This window comes from Furipterus horrens, unplaced genomic scaffold (assembly GCF_987537825.1).
Source record: "Furipterus horrens unplaced genomic scaffold, mFurHor1.1.pri manual_scaffold_6, whole genome shotgun sequence".
Classification (NCBI taxonomy): Eukaryota; Metazoa; Chordata; class Mammalia; order Chiroptera; family Furipteridae; genus Furipterus; species Furipterus horrens.
This window is the reverse complement of record NW_028327176.1, coordinates 72,982,945-73,005,374: the sequence shown is the minus strand read 5'-3', so window position 1 is coordinate 73,005,374 and position 22,430 is coordinate 72,982,945.

The window sequence follows — 22,430 nt, the reverse complement described above, 5'->3', positions numbered from 1 at the left end:
GGCACATTGCCTCTGTCCCTGGTTACTCTCTGTCACATACCCTATCTCTTCATCTCAATGCTGTTGTGTAAAAGACTCAGGGGGTACAAGTGGCATTTAAAGGCAGGGGTGTCAACAGGTTCACAAGTCCTTTGTTCTTTCAGCCCCCATGGAAGCTCCCTTCCTTGTATTTTCCCTTTGTGCTGGCGGGGCATGAAGACTACAGTGTGCGGTAAAGCTTTTGGCTTTGGGCACCAGACAGTCTGAGCTGAGGTGCAAGTTCTTTAGGTAGAATCCTGGGAACTTCAGCTGCCAAGGAGTTCCTGGCCCCAGGGGAATTATTAGCCCCCACCCCCAGCCCCTCTGTTGTTATCAAAAATGAACTTCTGAGGTTATTTGTTGAACAATTTTGCTTATCTCTCACAATACCTAATCACCTTATTGTTCATATATTTAGTTAGCTGTGGTCAATATCTCGTCCTAGCATGTAAGCTCCATTACAGTAGTAGACTTGTCCATCTGGTTCACACATTTCCTGAAACATAGTAGGCCCTTAGAAATATTAGTTAAAATAATTGAACAAAATGGTGTTGTGTTTGAAATGCCAACATAACACATGTCTTTGAAAAAGGGATAATATTAGTGGGATTTTGAAAAAATATATTTGTATTCCTGATCATCCTTAGTTCTAATGAGGTGTCTGATAAGGTGGCTCACTGGCACTCACTGGGCAATGGGGCAGACAGATGCAGCCTTGTCCAAGAAAGGCCACTGCCCCATGGCAATTCATAGTTCTACCTTCTAAGATTCCCTGAAAGAGAAAAAAGTTTTTTAAATTTCAAAATTTAAGGGCAAAGCTTGGAGGTCTTAGTAATGAGTTTCACCCTAAGAAATAACATAGGGGGATACAGAATATAACATCAGGGCAGGTTTTCCAAAATTGAAAAGGAGACTAAATTTTTAAGCAAAGACTAAATTACTATGATATCTGAGACCTGAAAAGGAATGCAGTACCTTACTCCCCAAAGCCTTGGCCTGGGCTGTTTTTAGGGTTAAGATGGTAAAAATCTCAGATGGAAAATGGAAGATGGAAGGCAATATGAGCTTATCCGCTGTGGTACTCTCTCTGGCCATGCTCTGCGTGGTACAGGAGCAGTCCCGCATCCTTAAAAAGGAGGTGTCTAGATTGATGAACCTCACCCAGGCCCATGTGGTGGCATACATGGGTCTCACCGAGGGCCCCTCTGGGTGTCTGTGGAAGGAACAGGATGTGCGAGAGGCCCAGGTGGACTGGGAGAGCCCTGGGTTTGGGATGAGGATGTCCCAGGATGTGACAATCTGACGACTGGAGGCAAATGGCAAGTGCAGAACATGGTCACCAGCAGCGGGAGCCAAGTTAACCCTGGAGAGAGCAAACAGGGCAGCCACGTGTCTTTAATAAAAAGGGGAGGACACTCCACACCCAGATAAGGCAGGGCAGATCCACAGGCAGCAGGTAGACCAGCAATGCCCCTCTGCAGCCATGGAGCTGCTCAAGCTTTGCCCACACCCTTCTTCATGGAAACAAGGATAAAAAGTGACTTCTTGAGACAGTAAAGAAAACACAGTTAATTTAAACTTGACTAGTACTGAGTGGGAAATTAGCTTGATGCTGAGATGACCTCACATATACTACCAGGCCATCTCAGAGGCCATGGAACAAGAATGCTCAAGTCACATTCTTCATTAAATCAGTGGAAAAACACAATGAGAAAAAGCAAAAGGAAAAGATGGGGTAAGTTAACACACTTTGAAGAGGCTGCAGGTGGGATGGAAGAACCACACTACCTGCATCCTGGGATTCAAGGTGTCTATGTGTCCTTTCTGTCTCCACGTTTCAGCCTCCCCACTGATAATGTCATTACAGGACCACAGTCGAGTTCAAGGAAGTGGTCCACAGATGGAAGTTGCCCTGGACCAGTGACACTCACTTGCTCTATCAGAAAGACTTAGGGAAAGGACACCTGGTCAACAGCTCAGCTGGCCAGAGAGCCAGATCAACAGCTGGCCAGCTTGCTGTATTTGTGCTTATTGGGCAGAGGCCACGCAGAGCCAGAGTGCGTCTCCAGTGCACAGTGGGGTCAGGGCCTCGTGCATGTTAAGTGCTCGCGTTCATCATTGTGTAAGCCTCGCGCATGTTTAGTGCACAGCAGGCACTTAGTGCCCAGGTGCCTCGTGCCTGTTAGGTGTCTGTTGCTACTTCCACTGCTTCCTGTCTGTGTTCAGCATGCAGACGTTCCACTTCCCAACCAGTCATCTGTGCTTAACAGACCTTAAAATATTTCTATTCTCCAAGATGAGAAAGTCTTAAAAAAATACATTTCAATAATGGAAATAAATACTCTCTAAAAGCAAATGCATTTTTACAGTTTCAACTAGATTGCCTATTTACCAAGAAGATAAATTCTAAATTACAAATTAATGTGCTATCTTTGATTGGGAAGTTTAAACTTTTCTTTTTCCTTTTTCTGCCATCATTCGGAATGAGCAGTCAAGAGCAAGAAGTTTCACAGACAAAGAAAAACTACCGTATTTTCTGCTTCTGAGCTGTAGTTTGCAGAATGTCATGGAACACTTCACAGAGCAGAATGGTGTTCAGTGAGTTCATAACTGTGCCTTAAAGCCTCCTCGCCCACCCCTTTCCTTCCCTGAGGTCCCTTGCCTCTGCTCACTTGGGCCTCCATCTGTGCTCAGTTCATTGCCTCTGCCCCTTTTCCCCCGGGGAGGCGGTGACTGTCAGTTCCAACTCTAGGACATCAGCAGTTCTGGCCTTGCCTCTGATTCTCCCCTGAACTTGGAGGGCGGACCGAGGCTGTCTGATTCACATAAACAGGCATTTGCTGCCCATGCTGTTTACATATTGGGATGCCTCCTTCCAGAAGAAGGAAATAAAACTGTCTTGTAAAGGAGCTCCTGGGTTGATTTGTTGTCATTTTGGAGGTGATGAGCCAAGATCTGCTGATAGCCTGTCTGTTCTGTAAGGGACTCCAGCTGGATTCCTGCAGTGGTGCAAGGGTGCCAGGTCTGAGAGCCTTAAGGCTCCAATGACAAACATCACTTACACAATTGAACCACAGGTCAGACTGGAGTACTTGTGAATGGGAGCTGATCTCATTAAAATGCAGGTAAGATGATTTCCAATCTTTAGGGCACATCAGTGACTCCCTGACTTAAGTGATGAAGTCCAGACCCCTTACAAAAACATCACTGGTCCTCTGTACTCTGATCTCGCACTGCCTTTGCAGGGACTGTCTGGCACAACCCTTTCAGCAGTCACACAGGACTCTGGGCCACCCCCCCCCCCAAAAAAAAAAACCTAAAACAAGTTGTCCCCTCTGAGATTCTGATCATGCTGTTTCCTGTGCCTTGAATGCCCATCTCCCTCTCCCCTGTCTCTTTTCTCCCTGAAGAATTCTCTGCTCTCCACCACTTCTTGCTTAAGCCACTATCACGGCTCTTAGCAGGGTTTGCCTTAGTAAGTTGGAAAGTGTTTCTCTAATGTAAATTGTCTTTGAAGGCAGGAACTGTACCACAACTCATCTCTGACTCTTGGAAACTATAGCAAGTTCCCTGCACATGGTAATTGAATTAATGAATTCCCATGACCTATTTAATTAATACAGAGTTGTTCCTGCAAGTGGTTGTATCTCACAACCCTGGTAATGGCTGCAACATCCTGAGACACATTTCTCACAGACAGATACTGATTTACTAGGCTTGAACTGATGATCAATTTTGCTTCCTTGAGTAGAAAGTAAAACAGCTGAACTCCTGACAGTTCCTTTGCTGCTGATGTAGAACTTTATGTCAAAGTCCAGGAAGTTGAATTGCACAATTAAAGATGTTGATAATTAGCATTTGTGAGCACACTTTAAGGTTAAATGGTTATTAAGGAGATATTCATGAGGCTTGAGGTTTCCCTTTCCTGGCTGATACTTTTTTTTTTTTTTTTTTCATGCAGGAAATTGATTAAACATGAGGAGCAAAGTGGGAAAATTATATATTTTTATAATGTCTTTCCTTGAATGAAGACAAAGCAAGGATGGAAGAGAAAAGTGCAAAGATCATCTGACTCATGGCTTGGTTGTTCTTGTAAAGAGATATTTACTTGCAATCACATGGACAATTGATTTTTCAAATTTGAGGACTGGAAAGAAATTGCCTCAGTCCAGTGAATAATGGAATTTCAAAATGAAAACTAAGGAGTTCTTCATTGATATCTTTTCCTGTGAAACTTGACTTTAGAAAGGGACTCCAATATTATAGAATTTTGATGATAAAGAAGTTCAAAGCTCAGGGTGGAAATATCATATCAACCAGAAGGAGTTTGGTGATTTCAATTTGGTCATTTATTTTAGGATCCTGAACTTCTGCCTGTCCCTGTCGCTAAGAATAATGTTCAGAAAAAGGTGCACCTTCAGCCCCACTGGACAGTTGGTTATTATCTCTGCAGTTCTGCCAGTGAGGTTTCATTAGATGTCAAAGAGAAAACAAGCTCTTCTAGAGGGTGGCCACCTCTGTAATTTATATCTTTTTTGAATTGCTAAAATTGAATCCCAACTGAAATGGTGATTTTAATAGTTGGTGAGGCTTTGCTGAGGACTAAAGCATAGATTGTATTGGCTTGGCCAAAAGGTACATTTATTTCCCATAATATAAAAGACACATTTTTCATTTTCACCAATGACTATAGATTTGGATACTTTGAGTATGTTACTTATCACACTGTGGAATAACATTAATTTTTCTCAATTAATGTCTCAATTTTATTGCTATCAACTTCAGCTGGTCTACCTGACCTTGGAACATTGTCCCGTGAGAAATCTCCAGCACAAAATTTCACAAACTATTCTCGACACATTTGATCAGTCACAGCACCTTCTTCATACACTGCACTAATCTTTTAATTTATTTTTGCATTTCAGTTGCGTTTTTACCTTTCTTCAAATAATAAAGCATAATGTTCAAAGAATGTTGCACATTTTCTTCCATCTTCAATATTAAAATGGCTACAGAATATTAAAATGACCATGCTGGTATGATAGCTGTCACAATACAATCTAACAAAATTGTTTCAAATAAAGTTAAAAAAAACTATGTGCTACTAGAGCCATCTTATGGAAAAAAACGAACAAACATTTTGGCCAACCCAATATTACCTATCTGTGCATCTATGTATTTATCATTGTCACAGATTCATCTAGTGATATAGTAGAAAAATCTGTGTGTATGTGTGTGCATGCATTTGCTGGAGTATCAAACTGGCTTATCCCTCTATCATATAAGTGACAGGGAATAGATCATATTGTTTAAAAGCATGAGCTTTGCAATCTGTCAGACTGATAATTGCATACTGGTTCTGTCTTTTAGTAGCTAAGGGAAATTAGTTACTGAAAGACAGAACATTACTACCTCACTGACTGAATATTATCTTCAATAGCATGATATTTTAGTAGACTGCCTCATTCATAATAAACTTCAATACACGCTTGTTGTTGTTACTATTGTAAAAAATGTCTTCACGTCTTTGGCATTCTTCAAAGGTCAGGCTCCAACCAGCAGGACTGAATGACCAATATTTCTGCTGCTCTAGTTATGACTTCTCAAACTGGACACAATGCTGGAGTGAGTACTGGCCTCCAGCTTCTGTCCTTCATTGTCTGGTGACCCCCTTTGCCCTCCTCAGTGGATGCTGGGGACTGCCACACCAGAAGGCTGTCCTCTACAAAATATTCTGGGTGTATGTTCTGAGAAAATCAGAAATTGTTTCCAGGAGTGTGTAGTCTTTGAAAACAATCTTCATTTTTGTAATGACTGATTGGTTGCTCCTTGATTGCATAAACAATAGGTACTCATTTCACAGCACTCGAAAATATAAAAAAGCATAAGAAGTTAAAAGGAAGGTTGGCTGGACTTCACATTTTAGTACCTCACAAGTGCCTCTGTCTCCCATTGTCTTCCACTCACTTTCTTTCTCCTTTTTGTACCAGCTTGGCTTCTTAGCCACACACCTTTGCTTTTCTCTTTCAGCCACATAGCTATCCCTTCGATCTGGCCTTCAGAAGTGGCTTCCAACACCTGGCCACTTAGGACAGTACATACCTGGTACTTCTCTGTCCTTGGGTCTACCCTATGTGTCTGTGCTGCCACATTGTCACTCTGAGGGGACCAGAGAGGTGAAGGTGAGAAATAGATAAGCATAAATTCAGTGCCAATGGGAGTGAAGAGAAGGCAGAAGGATTTGGGGAGCATGTGGATTTAGGGTTGGTATGGAGTGGACAGTGACGTGGATACTGGAGCTGAGGAGTGCTGAAGAGGCCCAGGATCACTCACAATTTTGCAAGTTTGCTTCAGAGTCTTCCATCGGCCTGGCCCTGCCAAAGTGAGGACAGGAAATGGGGAACAGCCAGTCTTTGCTTTTGGAGAACTCAACTTTATTGGAGAAGAAATGATGATAGGCTGAGCTATAGTGGAGTGTTCTATGGTCTGAATGTTTGTGCCCCCCCCCATTTACATATTGAAATCTTAATGCCCAATGTTATGGTATTTGTAGGTGGGGCCTTTAGGACATGCTTATTTCATGAGGATGGAAACTTGCAGGTGGTCTTAGTGCCTTATAGAAAGAGGCTCCAGAGACATCTCTAGCCCTTTCCACCATGTGAGGACATAGCAATAAGGTTCCAGCTATGAACCAGGAAGAGGTCACCTTTACCAGAATGAGGCCATGCTGGTGCCTCTATCTTGAACTTCTGGCTTCCAGAACTGTGAAAAAATAATCTTTGCTATTATAAGCTACTCAGTGTGTAGTATTTTGTTATAACAGCACAAACAGATTCAGGATGTGATTATTTGCAGAGTGTGTTGGTACCAATTTTATTTGCTTTTCAGATCAGAATAGCAAAAGAAGAATAGGATTTGAGTTGGTTTAATAGGTCTGGCCTGGGAATCAGGTGCCCTAGGTTAGGTACTAGAAGCTCTAGGTAACCTCGGGCAAGACACCCACCCTCTCTCTAGGTTTATTTTCTTCTTCTTATAATTTTTTTAGGTTGAACTTGTTACTTTATTTTATTATTATTGTTTTGATTTATTTATTGTTTTTCTATTACAGTCGTCCCACTTTTTCCCCCATTGCTCCCCGCCCCCCACCCAGCCAACCCCTTCTCCCACAGTCAATCCCCACCCAGTTGTCCATTTCCATGGGTCATTTATACTAGTTCCTTGACTAGACCCTTTTCTTATTTACCCTCCTTCTCTCCATCACCCCTCCCCCCTGGTAACTGTTGGTCTGCTCCTTGTTTACATGCCTCTGGTTCAATATTGCTCTTTTGTTTACATTGTTCATTAGTTTCCTGTATTAGGTGATATCATATGGTATTTGTTTTTTGTTTCCTGGCTAATTTCACTAAGCGTAATTCTCTCTAGTTTAATCCATGTTATTGCAAATGATAGAAGTTTCTTCTTTCTTTCTGCTACATAGTACTCCATTGTGTAAATGTACCACAGCTTTTTTGATCCACTCACCTACATATGGGCACTTAGGCTGTTTCCAGCACTTGGCTATTGTAAATAGCGCTGCTACGAACATAGGAGTGCATAGGTACTTTTGAATTGGTGTTTCAAGAGTCTTCGGGTATAACCCTAACAAAGGATTTTCTGGATCAAAACGCAGTTTCATTTTTAATTTTTTTGAGGTAATTCCATGCTGCTTTCCACAGTGGCTGCACCTGTCTTCATTCCCACCAGCAGTGCACCAGGGTTCCCTTTTTTCTGCATCCTCGCCAGCACTTGTTGTTTGTTGATTTGTTGATGATGGCCATTCTGACTGGTATGAGGTGGTATCTCAGTGTGGTTTTTATTTGCATCTCTCTGATGGCTAGTGATATTGAGCATACTTTCATATGCCTATGAACCTTCTGTATGTCCTCTTTGGAGAAGTGTTTGTTCAGGTCCTTTGCCCACTTTTTAATTGGGTTGTCTGTCTTTGTGTTGAGTTGTATAAGTTCTTTATGTATTTTGGAGATCAATCCCTTGTCTGAAGTATCATTGGCAAATATATTTTCCCATATGGTTGGTTCCCTTTTCATCTTGCTGTTTTCTTTTGCTGAGCAGAAACTCTTTAGTTTGATGTTGTCTCATTTGTTTACTCTTTCCTTTATTTCTCTTATCTTAGGAGATATATCAGCAAAAATGTTGCTACATGGGATATCTGAAATTTTCCTGCCTATGTTTTCCTCTGAAACTTTTATGGTGTCACGACTTACATTTAAGTCTTTGATCCATCTTGAATTTATTTTGGTGTATGGTGTAAGTTGGTGGTGTAGTTTCACTTTTTTACACGTCCCTGTCCAGTTCTCCCAGCACCATTTGTTGAAGAGGACCTTTTCAATCCATTTGATGTTCCTTCACTCTTGGGCAAATATTAGTTGACCATATAGACCTGGGTTTATTTCTGGGCTCTCTAATGTGTTCCATTGGTCTATATGTCTGTTCTTATGCAATACCAGACTATTTTGATTATAGTGGCTGTGTAGTATAGTTTGACATCAGGTATTGTGATTGCTCCTAACATGTTGTTTCTCAAGATTTCTGTGGCTATTCAGGCTCTTTTTTGGTTCCATATACATTTTTGAAGTATTTGTTCTGGGTCTGTGAAATATGTCACTGGTATTTTAATAGGGGTTGCACTGAATCTATAAATTGCTTTGGGTAGTATGGACATTTTAATGATGTTGATTCTTCCCATGTATGAACATGGTACATGCTTCCATTTATTTGAATCTTCCTTAATTTCTTTCTTCAGTGTTATATAGTTTTCCAAGAACAGGTCTGTTACCTCCTTGGTTAAGTTTGTTTCTAGGTTCTTTATTTTTGTTGTTGCTATAGTAAATAGAATTTTTTCCTAGTTTCTAATCTCTGATATTTTATCATTGATGTACAGAAATGCCTTCGATTTCTGAATATTGACTTTGTACCCTGCTATTTTGCAAAATTCACTTATTAAGTCAAGTAGCTTTTTTGTGGAGTCTCTAGGGTTTTCTATGTACACTATCATGTCATCTGCAAATAATGACAGTTTTACTTCCTCTTTTCCAATTTGGATGCCTTTTTTTTCTTTTTCTTGTTTTACTGCTGCGGTTAGAACTTCCAAGACTATGTTGAATAGGAGTGGAGAGAGTGGACATCCTGTCTTGTTCCCGATCTCAGGGGGAATGCTTTCAGGTTTTTTCCATTGATTATAATGTTGGCTTCAGGTTTCTCATATATGACCTTCCTTTTGTTGAGATATGTTCCCTCTATTCCCATTTTGCTGAGTGTTTTCATCATAAATGGGTGTTGTACTTTATCAAAGTCTTTTTCATCATCTATTGATATAATCATATGATTTTTGTCTTTCATTTTGTTTATGTGGTTTATTATGTTTATTGATTTGCAAATATTAAACCATCCCTGCATTCCTGGGATGAATCCCACTTGATCGTGGTGTATGATCTTTTAAATGTGTTGCTGGATCTGGTTTGCCAATATTTTGTTGAGGATTTTAGCATCTCTGTTCAGCAGCAATATTGGCCTGTAGTTTTCTTTCTTTGTTATGTTTTGACCTGGTTTTGGAATTAGGCTAATACTAGCTCCATAGAAAAATTTGGGAGTCTTCCCTTTTCTTGCATTTTTCGGAGTAGTTTGTGAAGGATAGGCATTAGTTTCTCTTTAAATGTTTTATAAAATTCACCTGTGAAGCCACCTGGCCCAGGGCTTTTGTGTGCCAGGAGTATTTTGATTCCTGCTTCAATTTTAGTAGTTGTTATTGGTCTATTCAGGCATTCTGCTTCTTCTTGATTCAGTTTTGGAAGGTTATGTTTCCAGAAATTTTGACATTTCATCTAATTTGTCAAATTTATTGCCGTACAGTTATTTGTAGTAATTTCTTACTATGGTTTATATTCCTGTGATATCCGTTGTGATTTCTCCTTTTTCATTTCTGACTTTGTTTATTTGTATCCTCTCTTTTTTTCTTGATGGACCTGGTTAAAAGTTTGTCGATTTTTTTATCTTTTCAAAGAACCATCTCTTGGTTTTGTTGAACTTTTGAATTGTTTGTTTAGTCTCTACATCATTTAATTCCACTTTGATCTTGATTTTCTTCCTTCTACTCACTCTGGGCTTTATTTGTTGTTATTTGTCTAGTTCTTGTAGCTGTAGGGTTAGGTTGTTTATTTGAGCTTCTTCTATTCTTTTTTGGTAGGCCTGTATTGCTATGAACTTTCCTCTCAGGACTGTTTTTGCTGTGTCCCATAGGTTTTGGGCTCTTGTGTGTTCATTATCATTTGTTTCCATAACCTTTTTGATTCCTTCCTTGATGTCATTATTAACCTGTTCATTATTTAATAGCATGTTATTCATTCTCCATGAGTTTGAATGTCTCTGAGTTTTTTCCTTGAAGTTGATTTCCAGTTTCAAGGCATTGTGATCTGTGAAGATGCTTGATATAATTTCAGTTTTCTTGAATTTGTTGAGACTTGTTTTGTGTCATACCATGTGGCCTTTCTTTGAAAACGTTCCATGTGTACTTGAAAACAATGTATATTTTGTTTCTTTGTGGTGAAATTTCTACATATATCAAGTAAGTCCATTTGGTCTAGAGTGTTGTTCAATGCCTCAATACCCTTGGTGCTTCTTTGCTTTGAAGATCGGTCCATTGTTGACAATGGGATATTAAAGTCCCCTACTATGAGTGTGTTGCTGTCCATATCCTTCTTGTAGTCTTCCAAGATTTTCCTTATATATTAGGGTGCTCCTATGTTGGATGCATATATGTTTACCAGAGTTATATCTTCTTGTTGGATCATTCCCTTAAGTATTATGAAATGTCCTTCTTTGTCTCTTTTTAATGGCCTTTGCTGTGAAATCTGTTTGTCTGACATAAGTGTTGTTACCTAAGCTTTTTAAAAAATGTCCGTTTGCTTGAAATATACTTTTTTATCCCTTCACTTTCAGTCTGTTTTGAGGTGGGTCTCTTGTGGGTAGCATATATGTGGGTCATGTTTTCGTATTTATTCCTCTACCCCATGTCTTTTGATTGGAGCATTTAGTATATTTACATTTAAGGTTATCAATGACAGGTATTTATTCATTTTTCTTGGTACCTGTGTTCCTCCCCCTCTTTCTTTTTCTTAAAGCAGGTCCTTTGGCATCTATTGCAATGCTGGTTTGGTGGAGATGTATTCTTTTAGTCTTCTTTTGTCCGGGAAACTCCTTATTTCACCTTCCATTTTGAATGAGAGCCTTGCTAGGTAGAGTAGTCTTGGTTGTAGGCCTTTGTTTTTCATTACTTGAAATATTTTTTGCCATTCCCTTCTGGCTTGTCGTGTTTCTGTTGAGAAATCAGCTGATAGCCTCATCGGAGTTCCTTTGTATGTTGTTTGCTGTTTTTCTCTTGCTGCCTTTAGGATTCTTTGTCTTTGAATGTTGCCATTTTAATCATGATATGTCTTGGAGTGGGCCTCCTTGGGTTCATCTTCATTGGGACCCTCTGTGCTTCCTGGACTTGCATGACTTTTTCTCTCCTCATGTTTGGGAAGTTTTCTGTCATTACGTTTTCAATCAGGTGTTCTATCCCTTGCTCCTCTTTTCCTTCTGGGATCCCTGTGATACAGATATTGCTGCATTTCATGTTGTCCTGCAGTTCTCTTAAACCCTCTTCTTTCTTTTTCAGTCTTTTTATATTTTGTTGCACTGTCTGGGAATTTTTTTCTACGTTGTCCTCTAGCTCACTGATCCAATCCTCTGCTTCTTTTAGTCTGCTTTTGATTGCTTCTGCTGTGTTCCTCAGTTCAGAAATTGCATTCTTCATTTCTTCCCAGCTCTTATTGATAGTTTCTGTATCCTTTTTCATGATGGTATATTTCTCAATAAGTTTCTTGTAGCTTCCCTGGAGTTCTTTGTAGTTTCCCTGGAATTTGTTGTAGTTACCTCTGAGTTTGTTGAGTTCACTGTTTTTCCTCATTACCATTATTTTGAATTCCATGTCTGATAGATTGCTTGCCTCTATTTCATTTATCCTTCCTTCTTAAAATTCCAGCTTTTCTTTCGTTGGGGTGTTATTTCTCCTTCTCCCCATTTTAGGTGGCTCTTCTTGTTGTTTCTACTCTTAGATTGATCTGCTTTTACTTCCTGCCTTTGTGGTGTGACCTTCTTGTATACAGTTGTTGAGCTGCTGCCTCTGGCTGATGCCACTTGGAGGGGAGTAGTCTGCACTTGGATCTAGTTCACTGCTCTCCCAGCTCTTTCTCCAGAGCCAGTGCCCAACATTTTTGCAACGTGCCTCTAGTTCACTTCACCCTCCTTTGGCCTCAGCCAGGTGTGAGTGTGCTCCCTCATGCAGGCTGGGGGTGGGCAGACCATGGCTGGGCTGTGCGCGGGCCGTCTGTGCACCTGCTGGGGTGCGCTGGTCGCGTGCCAGGGTGGGCGGACCATGGGCTCTTCATCCCTGACTCCTTTCAGGGGAAACCTAAGGTCACTAAAAAATCTTTGCGCACTGCCAGCTGCAGCTTGGGAAGCCAAGCCAGCCAGAACTCACATCTCACCCCTTTCTCTCTGCAATGCTCACCAGACAGGTCACTCCGAGATGGTCTCCTTGCTGCCAGCAGTGCCAAGGCTCAATTTCTGCCAGTATCCAGATGTTAACTGAGATGCTCTGTCCACAATTAACCTAAATTACAGACAGGTCTCGGGAGCAAGCAAGTGCAACCTCCCCTCACTCCTCTGCCATCTTTCTCTATTTTCTTATTGTTGTAACACAGATTAAACTGGATGATATTGAAACTACTGCTTTCTGTGTAGAAATTCTTTGTAAATTTTATTGCATGTACTTTTCCTCACAACCTCCCTGAAGATGCTGTTGTCTTGTTTTACAGACATGAAAATTGACTGTGGGGAGTTTCAATGACTACCCCAGGTGGCTGAGTCAAGATCTGCATCCAGGTCTGTCTGGTCCAAAGCTCATGCGTTCTTCTACAGTGGGTCCCTGTGGGTTTCTATCAACACCAAATAAAATGAATGAGTGATCTCTGTCCTCAAGATGCTCACCGACTACTGGAGAGACAAATAACTACAGAACAATGCTTGCCTTGTAAACAGGTGCACAGATGGTTATGAGCCCACAGAGGAAAGGCATATGTGTGTGTGGTGGAAAGGAGGTAGCAGGAGAATAAGTGATGATCAGGGAAAGCCAGTGGGAAGAGATAACATTTGAACATGGCTTTCAAGGATGAGTAGGATTTTGGAGGCTGGAACAGGGGACATATCCAGGCAGCATAATCAGTGTGAGAAGAGATGCAGAAGTACAGATGTGCACATGTGGTTTTTTGCAGAGAAGCAGAGAATGGCTGTAGCATAGGGAGCCTGGGGAGAGGGCCGGGCATGAGGTTCCGTGGTTTGGTTGTGGACTACTCAGCTTTCAGCGGTGGCGCCTCTGCTCCAGACTCCCCACCCTGTTCTTTAGCTGCACAGAGCACAAAGGCTGGCCCCCTCCTGCCATGACCACCTATTAGCCAGCTACCAGCACAGGTGGGAAAGGTAGGTGGGCAAGGAGGCAAGAGTATTCCTGGCAGCAGTTTTCGCTCAGCCTTCTTTCTGACATTGGCTTCCTACTTTATAACCCACCTACACCCAGTGAGATGACTGACCTGCGCCCTCTCTAATGATGACTTCTGCCAGGGAGAGATGGGAGCTGTGGAGGTTTGTGCTCAACCTAAAATATCCTGAGAAATAACAAGCGAGAAATCCCCAGGATGAAGCCCAGTGCAGCCAGGAGCCCTGAGTGATGTCGCTGTCTATGCATCATGGGGCACAGGTTCCACGGTTTCCAACAGAGCCCATACCTGCAGGGTCTACTTCAGATGGATATTTTGAAGATAAAAATGAATAATATGTAGATTGGAGAACAATATTGGATTTATATGTGGTGTCACAATTTTTTCCTCTTTTCACAATTTCTCTGGGGATGAATAAGGCAGTTTAAATGATTTTTTATAAATGAGAATGCAAAAGATCTCTGAACAAGTGCTCATTTTTGACAGAAACCTGCATTTCTCACAAGTAAACACAAGAGGGGGCAATAAATCCAGCTAAGGATCTGTGGGCCTAGGAATTTCCCTTTCGATTTGAATGCTTGTTTTGATTTCTGTGCCACTCTGCTTCACTGACTTCTCGGTGCAGGGGTTAACATGCAGCAGCTTCTCAGGGGTGTGTCAGCTTGAATCTTAGTCCAGTTCTTACCTTGTGCAATAATTCTAATAAGTGGGCTTTTGCCTGCTTTAATGACCTCTTCTTTCTCCCTTGTTCTATAATCAAACTATTTTCATTCATTTAAGTGAATCTCAGTCTGGATAACTGACACATTTTAAGACTTGGCTGACAAATGTCTGGTGATCTAAAAAGGACAAGAAGTATCTGTCTGGGCAGATGCAGGGTGGGAGATAGAAGCACCACAGTATGAGGGGTGTCTGGCTTGGCAATTGGAGCTGATGCTGTGGAGTACACAGTAGGACTCCTTTCCACGTGCAGGGGCCAAGGCACAGCAACCAGAGGTCCCAGCTACCTGGAATGGTTGGAGCAATGTGCAGCAGGATTCATGGTGGAGCTGACTCCTGGGTGATCAGATTGTTGTTGCTACTCATTCTATTCGTTGATGGGATCAGGAATATATGTGGTGACATCAGTGATTAACAGCACCCCTGCCTGCAGTGGGACAGGAGAGCCCAGCAGGAGAATGGCAACATCCCACGCTTGGCAGGACTCTGGGTGTAGATAGGTTGTCAGAACAGGAAGTTGAGAGGCAGGATGGAGGTCTCAGAACTGAACACCAGCAAGCCTGTTGGGCCTTAGTTAATTTGAAACGTTGGCCATAAACACTGACCTGAGCTTGTCTAGTGCAGGGCTTGACAAACTATGGCCTGCAACCACCTTGTGCGGAAAGAATCATTATCATACCGTTTTATAGGTGAGAAATGGCCTCCCTCATTGTGTTACATATTGTCTGTGGTGCTGTTTGTGCTACCAAGTCGGAAACTAGTAGTGGCAACAGGGAGTGTATGGCTTGCAAAGTCTAAAATATTAATATCTGGCCATTTACCAAAAAAAGTACCAATCCTAGTCTAACCCCTCCATTTTAGAATAAGGAAACTGATTCTCAGCAAAGTAGGGGTCCAAGCCAGGAGTACACACAGATGAGACTAAATTAAAAGTCACCCAGGTAGTTCCACGTTCTTGTCCCCCTGACTCACTCTTGCCTGCCGTGTTTAGTAATTTTCTCTCTCATATGTAGTTGAAGGCTAAGTGTCATAATTATCCAGGAGAGGAAGTTGTCTCTCATTCAGAAGGCCTTTGGGGCTTCGGCAAGTAAGTGAGGTGTGTGTGTGTGTGTGTGCACTTCATCCCTCTGCAGACGCCCTTCTTGCAGCATAGCCAGTGTCGCCCCTCTTATCACAAATGTGGCCCTGTCTGGCAACTATTATCTTCAAACTCCTCAAAGCTAGAAAATAAGGGGTAATTTCCTCTTGCACTGCCTTTTGTCAGGGAGAAGTTGAAGGTGAAGGTGCGGGGAAAGGAGAAGAGACTTTGCACACTGCTCCCCAGGAAGCCCCATCACTTGGATTTACTAGGATGCCAGTCTCAGCCTCCACCTCTTGTCTGCTGTCTCTTTCATTATCTGAGAAAAGAGCATCAGGCCAAAGGCCTACAATTCAGACATCTGTTCACTTCACCTGAGAGAGGATTCTGGCAATACCTGGAGCACACAGCTGAACGTAATAACATAGTTGCCATCCAAAAGAAGGACTAGGATGCCAGGAATGAAGGAGATGGTTTTATTGCCTTTATAGACTTGTCTCCTTGGGCCTTTCACATATGCGATAATAGATCGTTGTTATACATATGCTCGTGGTTGCAGTGATTTACCAGAGACAGTTCTATGCGAATTATAGCTTACGTCTGGCTCAGAGTGAGGTGGCTATCAGTTGAAGTACTCCTGTGCTTCCTCTCTGAGGTTGTGGCAGGTGTCCAGAGTAGCCTCCCTGACACTATGTCCTCAGAGTTTGGATGACCATTTGAGGAGATTCTGAGACGGGGCTCCTACACTCATCTCAGATATGCAGGTGAACTCACGTGCTTGCTTTGTAGAGACTTCCAAATTTCAGGTGTTCTGATTCTTCTGTTTCATAGAAAAATAATGCAGCCCAACCCTCAGCACCCCAATTAATGTAGCATATAGATGCAAGACCCCAACATTTGAAAAGCACTAAACTTTGAACCTCAACAGCCTCTGGACGAGGGAGACAGCACTCCCTTCGATGAGCTCAGAACCAACATTCACTAAGTGCCTTTGTGTGGCCGGCAAATCAATTCACCTCGTTAGTTTGCTCAAATACAATACAGACATCAAACGTGCTTGCTTCTTTTAACTATCTATTGAAGTGGCATCTTGGAGTCTCTGTTAAAGTATTCAAAGGAGAGTTTAATTCGTCTCTATTCCAACTCCCTATGATGTACAGCTGGAGACTAAGGGGTGGAGAGAAGAGAGAAATCAGTGTCGTAAGAACATTTTCAAATATGAATAACTATGAATAAATCCTTTATATAAAAAAACTTTCACACAAAAAAACATTTTTTAATATCGAGGGAGAATGCCCACCCTTGCCCACTGGTGTAAGACAAGCGCAAGCTGCATGCTGAGGCAAGTCATAAGTCAGGATTGTTTGATCTTATTCATTTACATACCCCACGACAGGGGTCAGCTTTGTTCTTCTCTTACTATTATCATTATCATTATTATGAACTATCTTAGAGACTCCATTGACCAAATGCCATCAATAGCCAGCTTTTAAATCTCACAGAATAGAAAAGAACATGGGATGAGAAGCCAAACAAACGTGGTTTCAGACTGGGAGTGGAGTGGGAGAGACTGTGAATGGAACTTTTAGAGACAGCACAGGGTGTGATGTTCCAGAGGATGTGATGTGGTGCTGGGCTGAAACAGAGGAGACAGGCGCAGGAAATGCAGTGGGTGCCACAGCGCCTGAGAAAAAGGAGAGGGTGCTTTCTGCAGGGAAGAGCCCCTGGAACAGGCTGTGGCTGATCACAGCGGTGGTCTAGGGCGCCCTCTTCTGGAAGTCCTGGTCCACACAGTCATAAAAATTAAAAAAGTTTTTTTCATTTATTGGTTTAAGAGAAAGAGAGGAAGGGGGTTGAGAAGAAGAGGGAGAGGGAAAAGGGAAGGGGGGGAGAAGTGGGAAGGAGGCAAGAGAGAGAGAGAAGGAGAGAGAGAGACTGACCAACCAACTTTGTCTGTCCACCCGTTCATACATTCATTAGTTGTTTCTTGTATGTGCTCTGACCCGGGATTGGACCTGCAACCGTGCTGTACCCCGTTGATGCTCTAACGAGCCCCGATTCACACAATCTTTTGAGACGAAAGCTGGGTATATTAGGGTTGAAGGAGAGCAGAAAAAGAGCAGAATTCTTCTGAGAGTCCCGGTTGCAGGATCCTTCCAGGTGGCCAGGAGGCAGGCCTGCCTTGGTCAAGGTTAGGTTGGGGCGAGGGCTCTGTGGAAGCCTCTGTGGCATTGGGTGGGACACAGAGCACCTGTGCAGGTCCTGGCCTTCCTTCACTGGCTAGGGGAGCAAACTGCAGGGCTTTGTTGGGGGTGCTTTAGAGACAGCTTTGCTAAAGGGAAGGTCTGGATTTGTGAAAAAGCACATAGGGGGAGTCTCCCTCCGAGTCAGCCAAGTCGGACCTCCTCTCAGATTGAATCACAATCTTGGTTTCTCGTCCATAAAAAATGGAACGTTGCTGGTAATGGGCTCATAGGTTTTGTTAAAGGATGTATTTAAAACAGGTAAAATCATGACTACAAATATAAAATGAAATGTGTCAAATATTCAACTCATTTATAAGTGAGGGAATCAATAAGATATTACAAAAGGTTTGAAGAAGTCAAAGGAGCTGTTTACGAAATGAATTTTCAAATGGTTACACAACCAGTGTACTTACTAGTGATCTAGGGGAGAGGTTTGTCCCAACAGATTATTTGGCATGTTTGTAGACGAGAATTTTCTACAGTACATTATTATCAGTCACAACCAGAGGCGGATTAAGGTTGATTGAGGCCCCGGGTGCAGAAGAAAATATTGGGCCCCTTAAAAACAAGGAGAGAGACAGGGAAAATAAAATTCTATGTTTACCATATTTTATGCAGTGTAGTAATGAAACCAAACTTGGTGTCATTAGAAAAAAGTTTAAAATTGGGGTTTTGCAGGGCCCACCAGAAGTCGGGGCCCAGGGCCCGTGCCCGGCGCGCCCACCCTTAAATCCGCCTCTGGTCATAACTGTAAAATAGCTCCAAGGACAATGAAGGGGCAGTCCCCCTCTTAGAATCAGGTTGAGAATGAAAACCAGAGGGTGTGTTCCAGTTTCCCTGGAAGCCCCCAAATCTTTCCTGGGACGTGCTCTGAGGATTGAGTTCTTGCAGGTGGACAGGTAGGATTTTATAACCGAAGGGAGTCTTTGACCAAGAGCCGGTGTCCTTGGGGGGAACTGGAAGTGGGGTGCCCCCCCACCCCGGTGCTGGAGGGAGAGGTCATGCTCACCACTTGGGAGGCAGTCACAAACTCTATGCAAATTACTCCCATTTAATCTTCCTGGACACCTTGTGTGGAAGGGGTAATTATCATACCATTTGACTGGTGAGATACTGATTTCCTGGGATGAGGGTGTGGGTGGGGGTGAAACAGGAGACTGACATCTTAGGAGTGAGAGTGTCCTAAGAGTAGTCAAGAACAGCGCCCCATCCCCCGCCCCGTAGGGTCAGTGAGGAAGGAGGTTTGCTGACAACTCAAGCAGTCAGACTCCAGAGGTAGGAGATGCACATGAGAGCAATTTAGAAAGGTACAAAAGGGTATTCAATGAAAATTCACCCTTTTTGTGAAGGTCCCCAGTCACTCATTTCCCTCCTCCCTTAGAGACACTTTTGCTATGTTGTGGATGTTTCCAGAGAAATTACACTCCAACATATATGTATCACTATTTATGGGTGAATCTTTCCCACTAATTAGAAATGTCACTTTTATGATGTGCTAAACCTTTATATGCATTGGTATTACTCTTTTCAGAACTGTTTTGGCTTTTTTGCCTATTTTGATATTAAACGTTTTGCTAGATTTCCTTATATCATCTTTTTGATCTCGAAAATAATTTATTCTTTTCTCATTTGTTTCCAAAAAGGAATTATCTTTTTTGTTTATTCACTCTTGTATTATATTTAATTTAGTCTTAATTTCTGATGTTTTTCTTTTATTGTTAATTCTGTCAGGAGTTCTATCATCTCACCTACTTCTCATTTATCTTGTTCTTTCCTCTCTTTTTTATTATGATAAGATATACACAACACACAATTCACCCTTTTAAGCCTTTTAATTATGCAATGTAGTCGCATTAAGTACATTCATGCCATTGTGCAGCCATCTCTACCATCCAAATTAAAATAATTATTTCAAAAGATTGAGCACCACTTCAGAGAGATGGAGGGAACAGGCCAGATTTGAATCTCCTCAAACCATGTCTGAAAAGAGATCAACACAAACCGATCACCCAACATTTACTATTCCCAGAACGTTTTCACCATTCCAAACAGATATTCTTCTCATTCTCACCACCTCCATGTTCTTTCACCTTCTGCATTGTTTTATCGAATGTCTTCTGCCTCATTTTGAAATAGCAGGTGACAGTTTTGATCAGTTTTGTGGACCTGTCTTTCTGACTTGTTTCATTGGCAGGGGAGATGGTGCTCTGCTCTTCATTCTCCTTTTACTTAAGAATTTTTTTTTTAGTTATTAATTTTTAGAGAGAGAGAAAGGGAAGAAGAAATGAAATATCAATGCATGAGAAACATTAATAGTTTGTGTTCAGTACGCACCCCAACTGGCGACTGAATCCACAACCCAGCCATGTGCCCTGACCAGAAATTGAACACGGGACCTTTTGCTTTGCTGGACAAAGTCCAACCAACTGAGCCACAACAGTCAGAGCAGTGGATTCCTGTTTCTTATACTACATTTATATGGGATTTGATCTCAATTCTTTTCTGTTACTCATTTTTAGGAGAAATTAGTTTTAATACACTTAAGAAAGAAAGTTCTAACTTTGCAAATGTTTTTGTAATTATTTTAATGTAGTCTTCAGAAACATGAGTTTTACTGTCTGAGGATTCCTGGCTCAGTTTCCCATCCAACTTCCTATTGACATTTTCCTTCTGTGTCTGCAGTTCCTCCCTGCAATGCCTCCTCTGTGTGTTCCACATCCTGGAAAGGCATTCTGGTGCTTGGTGTCAAGGAACAGAGGATCCACATTTCTGAAGTCCTTCACACTCTGTCTCCAGCCCCTTTACCTCCGCTTAATTCAGGGTAGGACAAGACCCTGCCAGTCTCAGCTGCTCTTCTCAAATAGCCGCTCAGAGCTTTTTGGTGACTACTGCTGGCATTTTGAAGGCCTCCTGCCTTCATGTCCATCAGAGGTTTCCTCCTGTCTATCACTTCTTCTGGTGCAGATGCTGAAACCAGGCGGGTTGTGCCTGTTGGTAGTTGTCTTCTCCCTGCTCTTACTTTGCAGTTTCTAGGTTTGTGGTGAAGGCCATCCATGGATGTTTGGTGCAAGTTGATCTGTTTCCAGGACAGGGTTTGGCAACATTCAAACACTCTGTCATAGCCTCTATCGTTCTTAAATTCTGCTCCATCCCTTGACATAATTATTTTAAGTATGAGGGCCCTGTTATTTTCACTTTCCCAAAACAGAACACCATTTGCCCTACCCTTTTAGGGCTTTGGGTTTGATAAGGCTTTCTGGGTCTCCTCTGTCTCACACAGCACCTCATGTCTGTATTTGTTCACACCATGTTTTGAATAAGAAGGCAGAACACAACAACCTGAAGGACTCATGCGTAGAGGGACATTTGTCCACCCGATGTGGAATAGGTCTTAGGGCAGTTGGAAAGTTTGTAGACAGGCTCTGGACAGGAATGGGTATCTTTTTCATCCTCTTTCCTTCTCTTGGTATCTTCTTTTCTAAATAAGTACAAAACAGAATCCCTCATATTTCCTACCCTCCTTCCTGACCAAACCCCAACATCGAAAACGATAAAAAGGCTCCTGGTCCATGCACAGTTTTCTTCACCTGAGTTCATGGTAAACGCACTTTTCCAGCTGCTCAGTCTAGAAATCTTAGGAATCATTTGCCTCCTTTCTTTTCCTACCTACGGCACAAAGAGAATAGCAAATTCCACCTGCCTTGCTCTCAAATTGTATCCACCATCTGTCCACTCTAGTTTGAAGTATCCATCACTTTCTGTCTGGATTACTGGGCAAGTGTCTGAACTCAGAAGTTGCCAAAGCTCTAGATTCACAGAGCCCTTGGTGTCTTACTTATAGGCTTAAGTAAACAAGAGAAGACTTAACCATTCCATTTATTAGCTATTGTTTTGGCCAAAATGAGTGTTTGGTTTTTTCTATAAGTGTGCTCTAGTAGTGCTTAGTTGTCTACAACTTCATTCAAGACAGTTACCTTAGATTGTATTGTGACGGCTGTCCTACCAGCATGCATTAAAAAAAAAGTTATGAAAACTGGTAGATTTTGTGTTGCCATTTTAATATTGAAGATGGGAGAAAATCTGCAACATGTTCACCATATTATGCTTTATTATGTCAAGAAAGGTAAAAATGCAAATGCTATACAAAGAAGAGATTTGTGTAGAGTATAGACAAGGGGCTATGACTGATGTAACATGTTCAAAAGTGGTTGCAAAGTTTCATGCTGGAGATTTCTTGCTAGAGAATGCTCCAAGGTCAGGAGACACGTTGCAGCTGATAGCAATCAAATCAAGATATTGATTGAAAATAGTCAACATTATAACACACAGAAGATAATCGACATCCTCAAAATATTCAAATGAATAAAGTTTATGGCGAAGATAAAAAATGTGTCTTATATTTTATGGAAAAAACTAAACAGACTTTTCGGCCAAACTAATAGGTAAATGGCAACAATTTAAAATGCATTAGGGCCTGTAGTACGCTGGGTAATGGCCACCTGAAGGGACTGGGTGAAACTTGTAAATATTATTCGTGTATTCAGGAAAAGGGTCTTTGCATGAGTGATTAACTTAAAAATCTTTAGTTGCATTAATAGAGTGAGCTGAGCCGCATATGCAGTCCCTGTGTCCTTATAAAGGGGAGGCAGAAGGAGATTTGGTGCAGACAGAAGAGAAGAAGGTGATGTGACGATGGGGCAAAGACCGAGTGTTGCCGCCAACAGCAGATCGAGCCTGCAGCCAGCAGAAGCAGTGAGAGGCGAGCGACAAGATCTCCCC